This window comes from Nerophis ophidion, linkage group LG19, assembly GCF_033978795.1.
Source record: "Nerophis ophidion isolate RoL-2023_Sa linkage group LG19, RoL_Noph_v1.0, whole genome shotgun sequence".
Lineage (NCBI taxonomy): Eukaryota > Metazoa > Chordata > Actinopteri > Syngnathiformes > Syngnathidae > Nerophis > Nerophis ophidion.
Window position 1 is genome coordinate 13,085,246 of NC_084629.1, and position 18,649 is coordinate 13,103,894.

Here is an 18,649-nt window from a genome sequence, read left to right on the forward strand (position 1 = left end):
ATACTACATTAGATTTTAAATAAATGTTATTTAGAAATTTTGTTTGATTTTGATTGTATGATGCAAAATAAAAGTATGTGAAATAACCAATATTGTTGTACTTAATATTTTACTTTAGCTATTTGCTTTTTTATTTTATAAATAATACAAACAAAGTAGTGCATTACATCACATTTTGTTTTGTATACATTTTGATTTTACAAAGCAGTCATTCTCAAACTGTGGTACATGGGGTACATCAAGTTGTACGCCAAAGAATCACTGGATTGAAGTGCAGTGTTTTATTTTCCTGTGTTTAAAGACGGTATTACTGCTCAAACCAATTTTACTGTTATAGTGGTCAAAACTATTTAGTATACTTGTTAAATAAAACATCTACCTTGTTTGTAGTGAATTCCTAGGCCTACTAGGCTACCGTGTTTTAATGTTGGTCATTAGGGTGGTACTTGGAGAGCGAAGTTTTTTTCTGGGGTGTTACTTGGTGAAAGAAGTTTAAGTACCAGTTCTATAAAGTGTAGTACAAATAAAAATATATGTTAAATAAAGCATGTAATGAAATGTTTAGATAATACATTACATACTATTTTATGTGAAGAAATATACTATCTAAAACATATTATATATAACATACTTCACGGTGGCAGAGGGGTTAGTGCGTCTACCTCACAATACGAAGGTCCTGCAGTCCTGGGTTCAAATCCAGGCTCGGGATCTTTCTGTGTGGAGTTTGCATGTTCTTCCCGTGAATGCGTGGGTTCCCTCCGGGTACTCCGGCTTCCTCCCACTTCCAAAGACATGCACCTGGGGATAGGTTGATTGGCAACACTAAATTGGCCCTAGTGTGTGAATGTGAGTGTGAATGTTGTCTGTCTATCTGTGTTGGCCCTGCGATGAGGTGGCAACTTGTCCAGGGTGTACCCCGCCTTCCGCCCGATTGTAGCTGAGATAGGCGCCAGCGCCCCCCGCGACCCCGAAAGGGAATAAGCGGTAGAAAATGGATGGATGGATACTTCATATTATACTATACTTTTTTATTTTCTATTATGTTGGATCTGAAAGTATATATTATGTATGATATAAGAATAACACAACATGTAAACATATAATTGTTGTATTTTGCCTATTTTGGTAACACTTTAGAATGGGGAACATATACACCATTTATTAGTTGCTTATTAACATACAAATTAGTAACATATTGGCTCATAATTAGTCATAGTCATTGTCACCGACATCCCACTGGGTCATTATTGTCACCGACGTCCCACTGGGTGTGAGTTTTCCTTGCCCTTATGTGGGCCTACCGAGGATGTCGTAGTGGTTTGTGCAGCCCTTTGAGACACTAGTGATTTAGGACTATATAAGTAAACATTGATTTATTGATTGATTAGTAAGTACTTATTAATGCCTTATTCTGCATGGCCTTATTATAGAACCAGTAAGCCATTAACTAAGAGTCTTCCCTCAATAACCTCTGAATTATTGCTTATTAGTATCCCTAACTCGAACCCTTAGTGCAGTGGTTCTCAACCTTTTTTCAGTGATGTACCCGCTGTGAACATTTTTTTAATTCAAGTACCCCCTAATCAGAGCGAAGCATTTTTGGTTGAAAAAAAAGAGTTAAAGAAGTAAAATACAGCACTATGTCATCAGTTTCTGATTTATTAAATTGTATAACAGTGCAAAATATTGCTCATTTGTAGTGGTCTTTCTTGAACTATTTGGAAAAAAAGATATACAAATAAAATAAAACTTGTTGAAAAATAAACAAGTGATTCAATTATAAATAAAGATTTCGACACATTGAAGTAATCATCAACTTAAAGTGCCCTCTTTGGGGATTGTAATAGAGATCCATCTGGAGTCGTAAACTTAATTCTAAACATTTCTTCACAAAAAAATAAATCTTTAACATCAATAATCTCGCTGTCAACACTGAATATTGCATTGTTGCATTTCTTTTCACAGTTCATGAACTTACATTCATATTTTGTTAAAGTATTATTCAATAAATATATTTATAAAGGATTTTTTAATTGTTGCTATTTTTAGAATATATTTAAAAAAAATCTCACGTACCCCTTGGTATACCTTCAAGTACCCCCCAGGGGTACGTGTACCCCCATTTGAGAACCACTGCCCTCGTGTCCAAATAAGCTCTGTTACTTAGTATATGTTCCTCATACTAAAGTGTCACCCATATTTTATACTAGTTGTTTGCATTTAAAAAAATAAAAACATTATTTTAGATTAAAATAAACATGTTATATTATTCATATGTATATAATACATATTACAATATATTTTACATTGTATGAAGTATGTATAGTATAAAATAATTATGTTTTTTTTTATTCTGTTTTGTAGTATTTTGAAGGTTTTTTTTTTCTATACATAAAATATACTGCATTTAAAAAAACAAAAAACATTTATATTTTGTAGTTGGGGGACAAAAAGGCGAAACCACACGTGCCGACTGTAAACAAGTCAACCCAGACATAACTGTGAAGACTAAATGTGCTAAGTTTTAATTATCTTCTCAGCATGTCTGCAAACTATTCTAGCTATGACTGCGTCTGCTCTTACTCCGTGTTGGCGTGTACTCCAGCAGATCAACAAGTGCACTCCCATTGTTTCTTCCGTGAGGTGTGTGTGTGTGTTTGTGTGTGTGATTTGTACGGAGAGTACAGTATGTGCCCTTCTATCATTGGTGCTGTAAACATGCCAGGTGCTCATTTTAGCATGCACCGTCAACACGCTGCTGCATTGGAGGAGCTAGAGAGATCTACAGTATATAATTGACTGTGCGTGTGTGTGGCTTTAAAGGCCTACTGAAATGAGATGTTCTTATTTAAACAGGAATAGCAGGTCCATTCTATGTGTCATACTTGATCATTTCGCGATATTGCCATATTTTTGCTGAAAGGATTTAGTAGAGAACGTCCACGATAAAGTTTGCAGCTTTCGGTGCTAAAAGAAAAGCCCTGCCTCTACCGGAAGTCGCAGACGATGACGTCACATGTTGATGGCTCCTCATATATTCACATTGATTTTAATGAGAGCCTCCAACAAAAACAGCTATTCAGACCGAGAAAACGACAATTTCCCCATTAATTTGAGCGAGGATGAAAGATTCGTGTTTGAGGATATTGATAGCGACGGACTAGAAAAAAAAACTAAAAAAAAAACTAAACGCGATTGCAATCGCGTTGCATTTTAGAGACATTTACTAGGATAATTCTGGGAAATCCCTTATCTTTCTATTGTGTTGCTAGTGATTTAGTGAGTTTAACTGTACCTGATAGTCGGAAGTGTACGTCCACGGCCGGGTGTTGACGCGCAGTGTCTCAGGGGAGTCGACGGCAGCTGTATGGACGGTAGAGATGCGCGGATAGGCAATTATATCATCCGCAACACCAAAGTCGTCATCAACCCGCCGTCCACCCGAACCAACATTTTATCAAAACCGCAACCGCCCGCCCGTTGAAATACATCAGAGGTCGGCCACCTTTACCACCCAAAGAGCTATTTAAACCCGTTTCACGGTGTAAAGAAGACGATGGGAGCCGCTAACGTTCTCTCGAATATCATCCTGATGACAAGAATAAGGGCGTGCTGTGAAGCCATTGCCTTAGACACCTTCAACAACATGTACAAACCGATTGTTAGTCCAGCAACATGTTGTATGCAGCTTCCGCAATCACACGTACAAGACTGCAAGGCATACTGGGTGATACAGAGTACACTGATGGTAGTGATATAAACAATTTTAACACTCTTACTAATATGTGCCACGCTGTGAAGCCACACCAAACAAGAATGACAAACACATTTCGGGAGAACATCCTCACAGTAACACAACATAAACGCAACACAACAAATACCCAGAATCATTTGCATCTGTGACACTTCCTGAATATATTTTACACCCCCGCACCCCCAACCCCACCCACCTTACCGACGCATGGGGGGGTGGGGGGTGGCGGGGTTTGCTGCTAGCGGGTTGTATAAAATAGTCAGGATGTGTCATGGATGCAAAGGATTCTGGGTATTTGTTGTCTTGCGTTTATGTTGTGTTACTGGGAGGATGTTCTCCCGAAATGTGTTTGTCGTTCTTGTTTGGTGTGGCTTCGCAGCGTGGCGCATATTACTAAGAGTGTTAAAATTGTTTATATCACAACCATTAGTGTACTCTGTGTCACCCAGTATGCCTTGCAGTCGTGTGCGTGTGTCTGCGGAAGCCACACACAACATGTTGCTGGACTGACAAACAGATCGTACATGCTGTAGGTGACAAAGCCAATGGCTTCATAGCACGCTCTAATACTTATTAACTGGGTGACTGCCGGCAGTCATTCTAGAGAATGTTTGTGTCTCCTAATGTCTTCTTCGCTTTGTGACACGGGTTCTAAATGGCTCTTTGAATGGTAAAGGATACCGATCCCTGAACCATGTATATCAAATATTTCCAAATGGTTCAACCGCCACCTGCCCGAATCTAAATAAAATAAATTTTTTTGTCATATTACCCGCCCGACCCTCGGTTTATCCGCGGACTCCGCGAATGAGACCTTAAACCGCGCATCTCTAATGGACGGCACAAACTTAGCTGATATCCGGTAAGAAGCGACTTTTAAACCACTATTTTCTCACCGAAACCTGCTGGTTGACATGTAGTCGGGATCCATGTCCGCTGTGATCCATACTAAAGTTTCACCTCCTGTGAATTTTAAACAAGGAATCACCTTGTGTTTGTGTGGCTAAAGGCTTAAGCTTCCCAACTCCGTCTTTCTACTTTGACTTCTCCAATATTAATTGAACAAATTGAAAAAAATTCTGCAACACAGATCTGCAAAATACTGTGTAATTATGCCGTTAAAGCAGACGACTTTTAGCTGTGTGTGTGCGCAGCGCTCATATTCATAACAGACCGTGAGGTCAGGCGTACACGTCATCGTTACGCGAAGTTTTCAAGAAAAAAGTCCCGGGAAATTTAAAATTGCAATTTAGTAAACTAAAAAGGCCGTATTGGCATGTGTTGCAATGTTAATATTTCATCATTGATATATAAACTATCAGACTGCGCGGTGGGTAGTAGTGGGTTTCAGTAGGCCTTTAAGGTAGTGGTGTCCTCTTGTGTCATGCATGGTGTCTAATCCGAGAGAAAGCTGGCAAGTAACAACAAGTAGTAAAAAGCAGGCAAAATGCTGATGATAGGATTTGTTTTGATGTTTTAAACACACAAAAAAACTGTCCCCCGACCCAAGAAAAGGAAAATGGACCCGTTCATCTGTTGGTTACTTCTGACATCCTCCAAAAAGTAGCCACAGACATTCGATCCCACTTAGAATCATAAATGGTGCCGTCCGGTCATCTTACATAATCCTCTCTGGACCAGGAAATAACACCAGAAACAAACCCTTTTTTTTATTTTCATTTTTTATAAAAATGTCTGTTTGAATAATCAAGAATTACGGTGCTTCAGAATTAAAAATAGTGTATGAACAAGTCGTTCAATCAGTTATTTTCCGTGAACCGGATGGTAGCCTGTTAATGTACACACAAACAAACCAACTGGTTGCCCACCCTCCCTTGCAAAATGGAATCGTCCCATATATAAAACCAAAAGTACGAGAACATAATGTCATGGCTGTCTTGAGTTTCCAATAATTTCTACAACTTATTTTTTTTGTGATGGAGTGATTGGAGCACATACTTGTTGGTCACAAAACACATTCATAAAGTTTGGTTCTTTTATGAATTTATTATGGGTTTACTGAAAATGTGACCAAATTTGCTGGGTCAAAAGTATACATACAGCAATGCTAATATTTGGTTTCATGTCCTTTGGCAAGTTTCACTGCAATAAGGCAAGGTTGGTAGCCAACCACAAGCTTCTGGTTGAATTTTAACCACTCCTCTTGACACAATTGGCTAAATGTGTTGGTGTTTCTGACATGGACTTGTTTCTTCAGCATTGTCCACACGTTTAAGTCAGGGCTTTGGGAAGGCCATTCTAAAACCTCAATTCTAGCCTGATTTAGCCAATCCTTTACCACTTTTATGTTGATTCACCTTTGGCATCCTTTTGAATACGACGCCACAAGCTTGGCACGCCTGCTTTTAGGTAGTTTAGCCCATTCCACTTTGCAGCACCTCTCGGGTTCCGCTGGATTGGACATGGGGCATTGGTTTTTATCCAGGATGTTTCTGTACATCGCTGCATTCATCTTAGTCTAATCAGGGAGGTCTCTGTCAGCGCTAGGGGTGTAACGGTACACAAACATTTCGGTTCGGTACATACCTCGGTTTAGAGGTCACGGTTCGGTTCATTTTCGGTACAGTAAGAAAACAACAAGATATCAATTTTTTGGTTATTTATTTACCAAATTTGTAAACAATGGCTTTATCCTTTTAACATTGGGAACACTATAATAATTCTGCCCACGTTAATCCACATTAAACTGCTTCAAGTTGTTGCTTTGATTAAATAAAATGACAAAACCTTTCTTCTACATATAAAAAGTGCAACATTAAACAGTTTCAAGTCAACTCATCATGCTTAATTTATTACAGCATTTGAGAAGCCTGTAGTTGACTTTTATTATACCCGCACGCACACACACACAGCAAAAGGAGATAATGTAACGCTAAAAGCTAATTAGCGTTCACCTCAACCCAGATCTATGAGAGAGCTGAGCTGCAGTTTAAGTTTCTAGAAGGTCAACGGGCTCATAGTGATGTTTGTAATAGTTGTGAGTGGGAAATGTTTTCTTTAATTTGGGTAGCGTACGATGTCAGCTGCTCACCTGCTAAACACATATCTGCTCATCTCGACGCCGGAGCACTGACAACATGCGCTCTGAATACGCACCGCTGATTGGCTGTTACATCGCTCTGAATACGCACTGCTGATTGGCTTTGTATGTAACCAATTAGATGGTTGTGTGGGCAGGACAATGCTGGGTGCTCACTGCTCAGAGGCAGTTACAATGCAGCTTGTTAAGACTTTAGTTTCCAAACTCGTTTGATACACCCTCGTACCGAACCGAACCCCCGTACTGAAACGGTTCAATAAAAATACACGTACCGTTACACCCCTAGTCAGCGCTACAGCATTCCTCTGTGGAGAGAGAGGAGAACCTTCCAGAAGAACAACCATGTCTGCAGCAATAAATAAACTTGGTTGTGTGAATGCAGGAAACAGGCACTCCTACTAATGATGACGATGAACCCTTTTTTTGTTTTTGTTTTTAGATGAAAGATTATGTATGTAATATTGGTTTACTTACTATAGTGTATTATTTATTTATTCACTATTCTGTTAGAGAACAAGGAAATGGGATAAAACTGCTATGATATGAAAATGGGTAGGATTAAATAAGCTCTGCTTCTTCCTACTCCTTTTCGGACATGCTGTAATGAAACTACTGGAAATATGTGAAGCCTTACATTGTATCGTATGCATGTTTGAAATAAACTGAAACAGAACTGAACTTTTGATGTGTGTTTGGGGTAGGGGTGTAACGGTACACAAACATTTTGGTTCGGTACGTACCTCAGTTTAGAGGTCACGGTTTGGTTCATTCTCGGTACAGTAAGAAAACAACAAAATCTAATTTTTTTGGCTATTTATTTACCAGATTTGCAAAATCTTCCACCAAAAATATATTTTTCTTAGGGGAATATTTGATGTGAATGTCACGATCCGCGACTCGGATCGTTTATGGTTTTGCCTTTTGATATGTTTTTGATCATGTTTATTTCTAGTTTTTGCCGATCCCTTCAGTTATGTATTTCCTTGTTTGTGTTCGTCGCCACGGTTTTGCCATTTGATTCACCTGCTCTGGCGTCAGGCGCACCTGTGTTCTGATTAGATTAGATTAGATTAGATTGGATAGTACTTTATTTATTCCGTCAGAAGAGTTTCTTCAGGAAAATTTAAATTTTCAGCACAATCCCATTCAAGATCAAACAAACATTACAGGGAGACAGAACAGGATCGCTGACGGGTCTGCCGGCTTCCAGCGCCCCTTACAAAAAAGATGAGATACAGGTAAACAAGGGGGGGGGGGGGGGGGGGGGGGGCGGAATGGGAGAAAAAAATAGAAGATTGAAATAAAATTAAAAAAATCGGTCTTATATGATTTGTGTATTTAAGCCCACCTGATTCCTTAGTTCGCTCTCGGTCCATTGTTTGCTTCACGCAACAAGTCACGTTAAGTATTCTGTTCTGTCTTTCCTCGTGCTAAGTTCCGCTTTAGCTTCGCGTGCGGTCGGCACGTTATATTTTTGTACTTTTGTCTCCAGCTAAGTTTAGCATTAGCCTCCCGTGCGTAGACACGCACTTTATTTTTCCATTTTGTGTCAGTGTTCTTTTGTTTTATTATATTAAAAACAAGTCTTACCTGCAATCCTGCTGACTGGTCGTTGTGCATCCACGAAATGGCAACTCCGCGCAGTAAGTGCGCCGCAACGCGTGACAGTGAAGTAATGGGAACCTTGGATAGGTAAATAATTCATAATATTGATTTTGATTTAATATTATGTTTTGAGCAATGACAGTTTGAAAGAAAAAAAAAACAGCTTTGTTTTATTAGTCAACATTGCAACTTTTTCTAAATTACATTTAACCTTCATGCTTTTTTATTTCACTTTTGTTATGTTTTTGTTTATTTTAATAGTATTTTTCGAATGTGCCGTGGGCCTTTAAAACATGAGCTGTGGGCCGCAAATGGCCTCCGGGGCACACTTTTGACACCCCTGCTATAGATAATGAAAAATTAAATCTAATAAAACAATGGATAAAAAGCAGAGCCTGGAGACGCATGCGCGTTTATCATAACTCTCTCGCTCGCTGGCCCTCCCTCACGAATGCTGCTGTTGCGCGCACAATGTCTTGTTTTTAACCCCTTCTTAATCCTGAACATACCCTGTTAACACACGCAACCATAACTCAAAATGCCGGACATTTGAGGCATTTAAATAACTCTGCCCTGGCAGCCCCGCAAAAGATGACATGTCCGGTGAAAAGAGGACGTATGGTCAGTCTATCCTAGCCTGATCGGGGCTAGGATCGACTGACCATACGTCCTCTTTTGCGGGGCTGCCAGTGCAGAGTTCCTTAAATGCCTCAAATGTCCGGCATTTTGAGTATTTTTTACGCTACTTAATATGTCCGTCTGGAAACTCGTTCGATGCACCGGACCGAAACCCCCGTACCGAAACGGTTCAATAAAAATACACGTACCGTTACACCCTTAGTTCGGGGTCTTTGTCCTGTTGGAGCACCCAACTGCGCCCAAGACTCAACCTCCGGGCTGATGATTTTAGGTCGTCCTAAAAAAATTTGGGGTAATTTCTGTACCTTCTATAACCAAAGAATGTTATGACACTTTGGCCCTAGTCGCCATAATCGTTTGGCTCAAAGACGTGTGTCGTCTATCTACTCATTCATATCTACGACTGAGAGACATGTTGTCTTCTTAGCGAGTTAGCAACGCAGTTCCTATTAGCTTTCTGTTGAAATGTACAACGCATGTATTCTTTTCTTGTTTCACTACTTTACATTCAAGCTAGCTTAGTGCCGAGGCTAGCATAGCTTTTCCTGTCCTCTCTCATCCGAGTGTGTCCGCACAAAACGTTAACTTAGTGGTTCTTAACCTTGTTGGAGGTACCGAACCCCACCAGTTTCATACGCGCATTCATCAATTTTTTTTTTTTCAAATTCAAGACAAAGTTGTATGTTTTTGGTAACACTTTAGTATAGGGAACATATTGTAAGTTACAAAGACTTAATTTAGAGTTATTTGGACACTAGGGGAACATATTCTAAGTAATAAAGACCTAATTTAGAGTTATTTGGTTAGGGTTAGGGTTCTAATAAGGCCATGCTGAATAAGGCATTAATTACTACCTAATGACTAGTTAAGAGCCAATATGTTACTAATTTGAATGTTAATAAGCAACTAATAATGGTGAATATGTTCCCTATACTAAAGTGTTACCATATTTTTTTTACTGGTGCACAAAATGAACCGTTCATGAACATCACCTTGTTCAAACAACAAAACTAAGACAGTGCATAGACTCACAACAAATTACACACCTGCAAATCAATCAGCTTTTGCCGTATCCGTAATACGCCAACAGGGAGAAGTTTGTATTTACACGAAGAGTCGGGTGTGTTTTGATCTCCGCCGAACCCTGAGGTCGACTCACCGAACCCCTAGGGTTCGATCGAACCCTGGTTAAGAACCACTGCGTTAACTGAATCTTAGCTACTGGTTCTCCAATGGGTAGTTAGAACCAAAGTCAGAGGACATTATCATTGATTTCATATTTTAGAACCATCTGTATTACTTTATTTAACGTCGCTATTTGGACTTTTGTCCATCGATTCATGAATCGTCCACTTGTGCAGCCCTTTGAGACACCTGTGATTTAGGGCTATATAAATAAACTTTGATTGATTGATAATTAAGGGCCGTATAAATAAACTTTGATCAATTGATTCTAATCATGATGCATCCGAGAATCGATCATTTTTCCCACCTTTAGTGACTACAGGAATGTAAGAGGTACTGGTAATACAGTGACTCATCAAAGTGTCAAATATTATATGGTTCAACTTTTACTATAGAAAAATGACAATAATCACACTGTTAAGTGGAGATCACCTTTTTTGTCAAAGTCGATTTCATAGTGATGAAAGAAGGAAATAAAGATAAAAACTGAAAGTATACTCTTCATACGAGTCGTACCAAAGACTATAAAAACGGGACCCATTACTTCCCTGCTTGGCACTCAGCATCAAGGGTTGGAATTGGGGGTTAAATCACCAAAATGATTCGCGAGCGCGGCCACCGCTGCTGCTCACTACTCATCTCACCTCCCAGAGAGTGGAACAAAGAGATGGGTCAAATCCAGAGGCTAATTTTACCACACTTAGTGTGTGTGTGACTATCAGTGGTACCTAAACTTTTTTTTACCTTAACCTTACACGCCGTTAAAGAAAGATGTTAATTTTTATCTTAAGTTAAGCAGGAAAGAGGTATATTTAAGAAAAAAATTGGTTTATTTTATTATTTTAATACATATATTTTGCACCAAAAAATAATTATTGAACAATTTGTTTTCTATGTATTTGTATTACTCCAAAGCTTGGGCATCTCGCTGTATTCTGGCTAGAGTCAAATAGTACAAAAATACTTGTGTGTCGATTGTCAGTAATCAGGTTGAATGGAAGCAACTCTGGAACAAAACAAGAAAAGTCCAATTGCCTCCATTCAACCGTTGTGGATAACATAAAACTCCTTTCACACAAATAAAAAAGGCCAAAATTAATTAGGTCAACCAGCCCTGCAAGGTGTCCCTTATTTTTGTCAGTGAAATGGCAACCCTAAAACTCACACACATACAGCTGACATAATTTTTTTTTTTAATTACGTTCCCCTTTGTAGAAAAACAACATAACAGAACAGGGGGATAAATAGAATGATAATAAAAGCTTTTTTAGAGAGGAATAATCCTTGAAACTTTTAAAAGAACTTTAGACGGATCAAAAGTCCCTCATGTTTTGAGTTTTGTAGCCACAGTGTCCCTAATATTTTTTGACTGTGGTCATCTAAATCAAGGGTGTCAAACGTCTGGCCCAAGGGCCGGGTCAGGCCCTCAAACAAATGTTATCCGGGCCCCGGAACGAGTTTGCTAAGTATAAAAATTAACCTGAAATTTTTGAATGAAAGAACCAGCTGTTCTAAATGTGTCCACTGGATGTCGCAATAGCAATTCTTTGTATCTTGGTAGCTGATGCTACATTGGGGCCTGTGCTCATTTACACTGGAGTTTGATAAAAATCACATTTGATTTGCAGTGTAACCAATCAGCTGGAAACAGTCAGATCTCTGCAGGCCTGCAGTGTTAACATAGTTTAAAAGTCATGGATACTGTTACTTGATGCTAGCATGCTAACCCTTATGCACTTTAGCCAATTTTTTAGGTATAAAAGTAAGGTATTAATGGTGTTATTTTTAAATGATGAAAATGGTAGGAAACAAATATTTTCCCAAAATGCTTTGCTTCGTCTAATTATACATAATGGTGGGAGTGAGCGTTTGACCTTCGTCTCTGTAAAGTAGTTTTTATTAGTAGTCAAAAAACTTTTGTAAGATAAATTATTCCTGTTACTTGGCTACAGGCATCCCTCACAAGATTGGGTTTTGAAGTTTTCAGTTACACTCTTACACGTGCCATATTCTGTATATTTCGGGGCTGAATTTTGCATTTTCAAGCATAAACATGACTTAATTAACTAAAAATATCATTACTACACTAGAATTAGCCTCTGGATGAGACCAAACTACAAAACCAAAACCAGTGAAGTTGGCGCGTTGTGTATTTTGTAAATAAAAACAGAATCGAATGATTTGCAAATCCTTTTCGACTTATATTCAATTGAATAGACTGCAAAGACAAAATATTTAATGTTTGAACTGAGAAACTTATTTTTTTTTGCAAGTAATCATTAACTTAGAATTTAATGGCGGCAACACATTGCAAAAATGTTGACAGGGGCATTTTTACCACTGTGTTACATGGCCTCTCCTTTTAACAACACTTAGTAAATGTTTGAAAACTGAGGAGACCAATTTTTGAAGCTTTTCAGGTGGAATTATTTCCCATTCTTGCTTGATGTACAGCTTAAGTTGTTCAACAGTCTCCGTTGTGGTATTTTAGGCTTCATTTAGCACAACGGGAGACATGTCTGGACCACAGGCAGGCCAGTCTAGTACCCGCACTCTTTTACAATGAAGCCACGCTGTTGTAACATGTGGCTTGGCATTGTCTTGCTGAAATAAGCAGGGGCGTCCATGATAACATTGCTTGGATAGGAACATATGTTGCTCCAAAACCTGTATGTACCTTTCAGCATTAATGGTGCCTTCACAGATGTGTGAGTTACCCATGCCTGGGGCACTAATACACCCCCATAACATCACAGATGCTGGATTTTGAACCTTGCGCTTATAACAATGCGGATGATTCTTTTCTTATTTGTTCCGGAGGACACCACATCCACAGTTTCCAAAAGCAATTTGAAATGTGGACTCGTCAGACCACAGAACACTTTTCCACTTTGCATCAGTCCACCTTAGATGAGCTCTGGCCCAGCGAAGCCGGCGGCATTTCTGGGTGTTGTTGATATATGGCTTTTGTTTTACTTGCACTTACAGATCTAGCGATGAACTGTAGTTACTGACAATGTGTTCTGAAGTATTCCTAAACCCATGTGGGGATATGCTTTACACACTGATGTCGCTTTATGATGCAGTACCACCTGAGGGATCGAAGGTACGTAATATCATCGCTTTGTGCAGTGATTTCTCCAGATTCTTTTTTCTTTCTTTCTTAGTTTATTTCGAACATGTACATACTTACAACATAATACATCAGACAATTTCATATCATTTCACATCACATCATGTCCGAAAAGGAGTAGGAAGAAGCAAAGCTTATTTATTCCTACCTCTTTCCCACGTCAGAGCGTTTAGAAATACATACATTAATTTACTGACCTTTTTTGTAGTAAAATAGTAAAATGACATCCGTGAATGAGTAATACAACAGTTTTGTAATATGTAATTAATTAATTCAGTCATTATTAACATACTGAGATGAAGAATATCTTATTTTCAGTAAGGTTGAAAGTGTTTCTCATAATTCTTCTTCTTTGTACTTTGTAAGCACTATTAATTCGAACAGCCTCTTGAACTGGATCATATCAGCAGAATGTTTAACTTCTTTACTTAATCCATTCCATAATTTAATTCCACATACTGATATGCTAAAGGTTTTAAGTGTTGTACGTGCATACAAATTCTCTGATTCTTTTGACGATATTACGGACCGTAGATGGTGAGAAATCCCTAAATTCCTTGCAATAGCTCATTGAGAAATGTTGTTCTTAAACTGTTTGACAATTTGCTCACGCATTTGTTCACAAAGTGGTGACTCTCACCCCATCCTTGTTTGTGAATGACTGAGCATTTCATGGAAGCTGCTTTTATACCCAATCATGGCACCCACCTGTTCCCAATTAGCCTGTTCACCTGTGGGAAGTTCCAAATAAGTGTTTGACGAGCATTCCTCGACTTTCTCAATCTTTTTTGCCACTTGTGCCAGCTTTTTTAAACATGTTGCAGGCAATAAATTCCAAAAGAGCTAGTATTTGCAAAAAAAATAACAGTTTTCCAGTTTGAACAATAAGTATCTTGTCTTTGCAGTCTATTCAATTGAATATTGGTTGAAAACGATTTGCAAACCAGTGTATTCTGTTTTTATTTATGATTAACACAAAGTGCCAACTTAACTGGTTTTGGGTTTGTAATTAGAGTGCACTGTTCAGTATCGTGGCCACTGATTGGCTCAGCCTGAGGCAGCATTACTATTTTCCTTTAAATGAGTATAAAGATGACAATGTGGGTGTTATATCATGTCTATCGGGCTCTCATAATATTAAAGTATTTGGAAGGTCCTAAAGGTCCATTTTATGCTCTAGCTATTGGAGCATGACATTTACAATTATTATTCATACTTTGTGGAAATTAATTTACCACGGTTAGGCCTGCAACCAATTAACAGCGATAAAAGAGAGATTATTGTTTCAGGAATTTCTCTTGATTGCAATGAATTTAATTCTACTTTCTGGAATTCCAATTTAAGAGCCGCCATTGTACCTAGAATTGTAATAGTTGACCCAAAGTAGCCTCCGGGCTAAGAACCAGGCAAAGAAATATTTGTTGTCACTTATTTTGATTTAATTATTTTCCCTTTGTTATTGTACAGGGGAAGAAGATGGCACGGACGTCAGGGACGTCTTTTTAGCTCTATATTTATTATATATTACAAAATAGTGAAGTGTGTAGCTAATCCAAAATATGTGTGGCGTGCGACTATGTGTAGAGATTTACTGATGAGTTTTGCCCGGAGTGTTGAGCGAGGTGCGGAAGTCCATTAGGGGCAAGGCAGGCTTGAAGGTCCAGAGACAGGCGTGAGGTCGAGGGCAGGAGAGATGCGTCAAAGGTCCGTGTCAGGGCGGGAGGTTGAGATCCAAAAGGGGCAGCCAGGGAACCAGACGGGAACTTGGGGAGACGAGACACACTGCTCGCAATCAGGGGACGGAGGTGGAACGACACAACACAGGACACAATGAGCATGACGGGGAAAGAATACAAAGAGAGAGAGAGAGAGCATAGAGCTAGACCAAGGGTCGGGAACCTTTTTGGCTGAGTGAGCCATACAAGCCAAATATTTTTAATAGTATTTCCGTAAGAGCCGTATAATTTTTTAAACATTTTTTTTTAACACTGAATACAATAAATGCGTGCATTTTTAAGTAAGACCAACATTTTTAGAGGATAATAAATCCCTTATTCTTTTTAATAACATTGTTATTCTGAAGCTAAACAAAAATAAATAAAATACTTCTTACCATTAATGCGACTTCTTGAACAGGTGCGGTATAAAACGGATGGATGGATTAAAATGCATGAGACTGTTTTATATTTTGAACGTTATTTTTAACACTGCGATTACCAGCGGACTTATTGATTACTTATCGTGTTAAGCAATGTTTTGTAGCCACAGTGTCCCTAATATTTTTTGACTACGGTCATCAAAATCAGGGGTGTCAAACATCCGGCCCAAGGGCCGGGTCAGGCCCTCAAACAAATGTTATCCGGCCCGCGGAATGAGTTTCCTAAGTATAAAAATTAACCTGAAATTTTTGAATGAAATAACTAGCTGTTCTAAATGTGTCCACTGGATGTCGCAATAGCAATTCTTTGTATCTTTGTAGCTGATGCTACATTGGGGCCTGTGCTCGTTTACACTGGAGTTTGATAAAAATCACATTTTATTTGCAGTGTAACCAATCAGCTGAAAACAGTCAGATCTCTGAGAAATCCGGTTCGGGCCACTTTGGCCTGCCGTATTAACATAGTCTAAAAGTCATGGATACTGTTACTTGATGCTAGCATGCTAACCCTTATGCACTTTAGCCAATTTTGTCGGTATAAAACTAAAGTATTAATGGTGTTGTTTTTAAATGATGAAAATGGTAGGAAACAAATATTTCCCCAAAATGCTTTGCTTCGTCTAATTATACATAATGGTGGGAGTGAGCGTTTGACCTTCGTCTCTGTAAAATGTCAGCTAAGATTTATCTGAGAGCCAGGTGCAGTCCTCAAAAGAGCCACATCTGGCTCTAGAGCAGTGGTTCCCAAAGTGGGCGGTACCGCCCCCAGGGGGGCGGTGGAAAGATCTGGGGGGGCGGTGACGAAGAAGGGGGCGGTAGGGGGGCGGCAGTCCGAAGTCGAAGTCAGAAGTTCGAACGTTTGTTTGACGATTTGTACACAACACGTGCAGCAGGACGAGTCAGTGGACGATGCATCAGGGTCCGGTTACCACACGCCGCTCTGGCCCAGTCAGATCCGACAGCATAGACTACAAAAGCAAAAGCTCAGGTTTGTAATTTCAAGCTTGTAATTTTCAGAATTTTATCTTATAATAAAAACCGCATTCTGGCGGTCAACATCATCTTGAGTTCAAGTCAACATGAAATTGGGGACTCGCCAGAACGCGTTGTGTTGTGTTGAGCTGGTTAGGGTGGTGCATTCACTGATATATATTGTTACAAATGTATATGACTTTGTACCTGTGTGTGTGTGTGTGTGTGTGTGTGTGTGTGTGTGTGTGTGTGTGTGTGTGTGTGTGTGTGTGTGTGTGTGTGTGTGTGTGTGTGTGTGTGTGTGTGTGTGTGTGTGTGTGTGTGTGTGTGTGTGTGTGTGTGTGTGTGTGTGTGTGTGCATATATGCGTGTTCGCGCGTGTGTCATTGTGTGGGTGGCGAGGGTGGCGTGCCTTAGATCACGTCCGCCACCATTTTCTGTGAGTAAATGGAAGAAAATGAATACGTGAGAGGGTAAATTGCTTTTCATACCTTCAATGTTGTCATTTTTGTCTTTAAGTAGGCCTATTTATGAAATGCGATAAAATGCTGTATTTTACATGGTTTAATTTTTTTGTTCCAGAATAAAGAAGGAGGTGTTTGTTTCCATATGTGTCTGTGGGGGGGCGCTAGGAATTCACTGGGGAGCCAAGGGGGCGTCAGCCTGCAAAAGTTCGGGAACCATTGCTCTAGAGCCATAGGTTCCCTACCCCGAGCTAGACGTTACGGCTTACTGTACTGAACAGGAAACTACGTTCTGGCCCGGAACACAGGTTTGCACTGGCTTAAGAAGGCAGGTCTCTCATCAGCTTCAGGTGTGCAGATTTCTGATTGAAAGCAGCTGCCTGCGCACAAATGAATGGGCCGTGACACCCTTTTTTTTTCTTTTTGAGTCGTGATTTTCCGTTAAAAAGTTGATCATTACTATTTTCAATGACATCTAGCGAAATAAAGTGACCAGTGCTAATTCCTCCTGGTAGATGTTTGCATGTCAGTGGCAAACATCCTCACGCTGTTGACATATTTGTACACACACAGAGAGTAACATGCAGCAGTGCACACTCTACACGTACCACATGGCCAGGGCCATTAGCACTTGTTAATTAAAGCTGTGTGTGTTAGTGTGTTGTACCTGCTCAGCACTTTACTAATGAGGTAAGTCAATCAAGCACCTTTAGAAGAGCAGATCAGCGTGAGGAAACAAACACTGATGAAAGGGAAACAGAAGCGTGGTCACCCGTATGCCAACGTATCGGCCTCTTCTGCTCCACCGATCACAAGATCCGCACCTCACCTCCCACTTTACAATCAAGATACCCTTGTAAAATCGTTTAAATATGTTCATTGTGATGCTACCCCCTCCTTTGTAAAGCCTTATTAAATCAATTATGATTTGGATAGCGGTTGACATTTTTCCATTTGGAAGGTCATGGAAAACTAATTATTCTGTACCAGGGTCAAACCGTTACCAATATAAAACCTTCATTAACTCTACAGGCAGTGTTTTGAGTGAGATTGTATAATTGTTATCCGACATGAAAGTGGAAAAAGATAACACACAGGAAAGCAAGAATAAATTAAAAATTTAACTAGATGAGGCAATTCCTGAAGGAATTGCGTGTGAATGCTCCGATGCTGAAGTTGAACTGAACTCCTGGAATTTAGAATTGTTGAAGTAGAACACACAATTCCTGAACAGTCTGGATATTTTAAAGTTGGAACAGTTTGAATCAGATGAAAATTGTGGGAGTTGTGGAACTTTGAAGAATGCCCCATTGATTTCAATGGGATTCTCCAAAACATTTGGGAAAGGTGGGATTTTGTTTGAAAATGGTGAAAAAAAACTTAATTGATTTGAATGAATTGAAATGGTTGGTGTTGGAACTTTAAAATTGGTTGAGAAATGTTGAAGTAGGAATATGTTGAATCTTGAAATGGTATTACGGAAATTTCGGGAAAACCGGGAATTTTTCCAGTTCAAAAAACAACTTCCTTTTGGTGTCCTGGAAGTTGGAACAGTTTGAATCAGATGAAAATTGTGGGAGTTGTGGAACTTTGAAGAATGTCCCATTGATTTCAATGGGATTTTCCAAAACATTCGGGAAAGGCGGGAATTTTTTTGAAAATGAAAATTGGTTTGA

At 39.3% G+C, this 18,649-nt stretch overlaps 1 protein-coding gene across 9 annotated transcripts in view; it reads left to right on the forward strand.

Annotated features, from left to right (window-relative positions):
* Positions 1-18,649, forward strand: part of myo16 (myosin XVI) — a 351,216-nt gene that overhangs the window by 210,255 nt on the left and 122,312 nt on the right. The gene's annotated exons all lie outside the window — the stretch shown is intronic.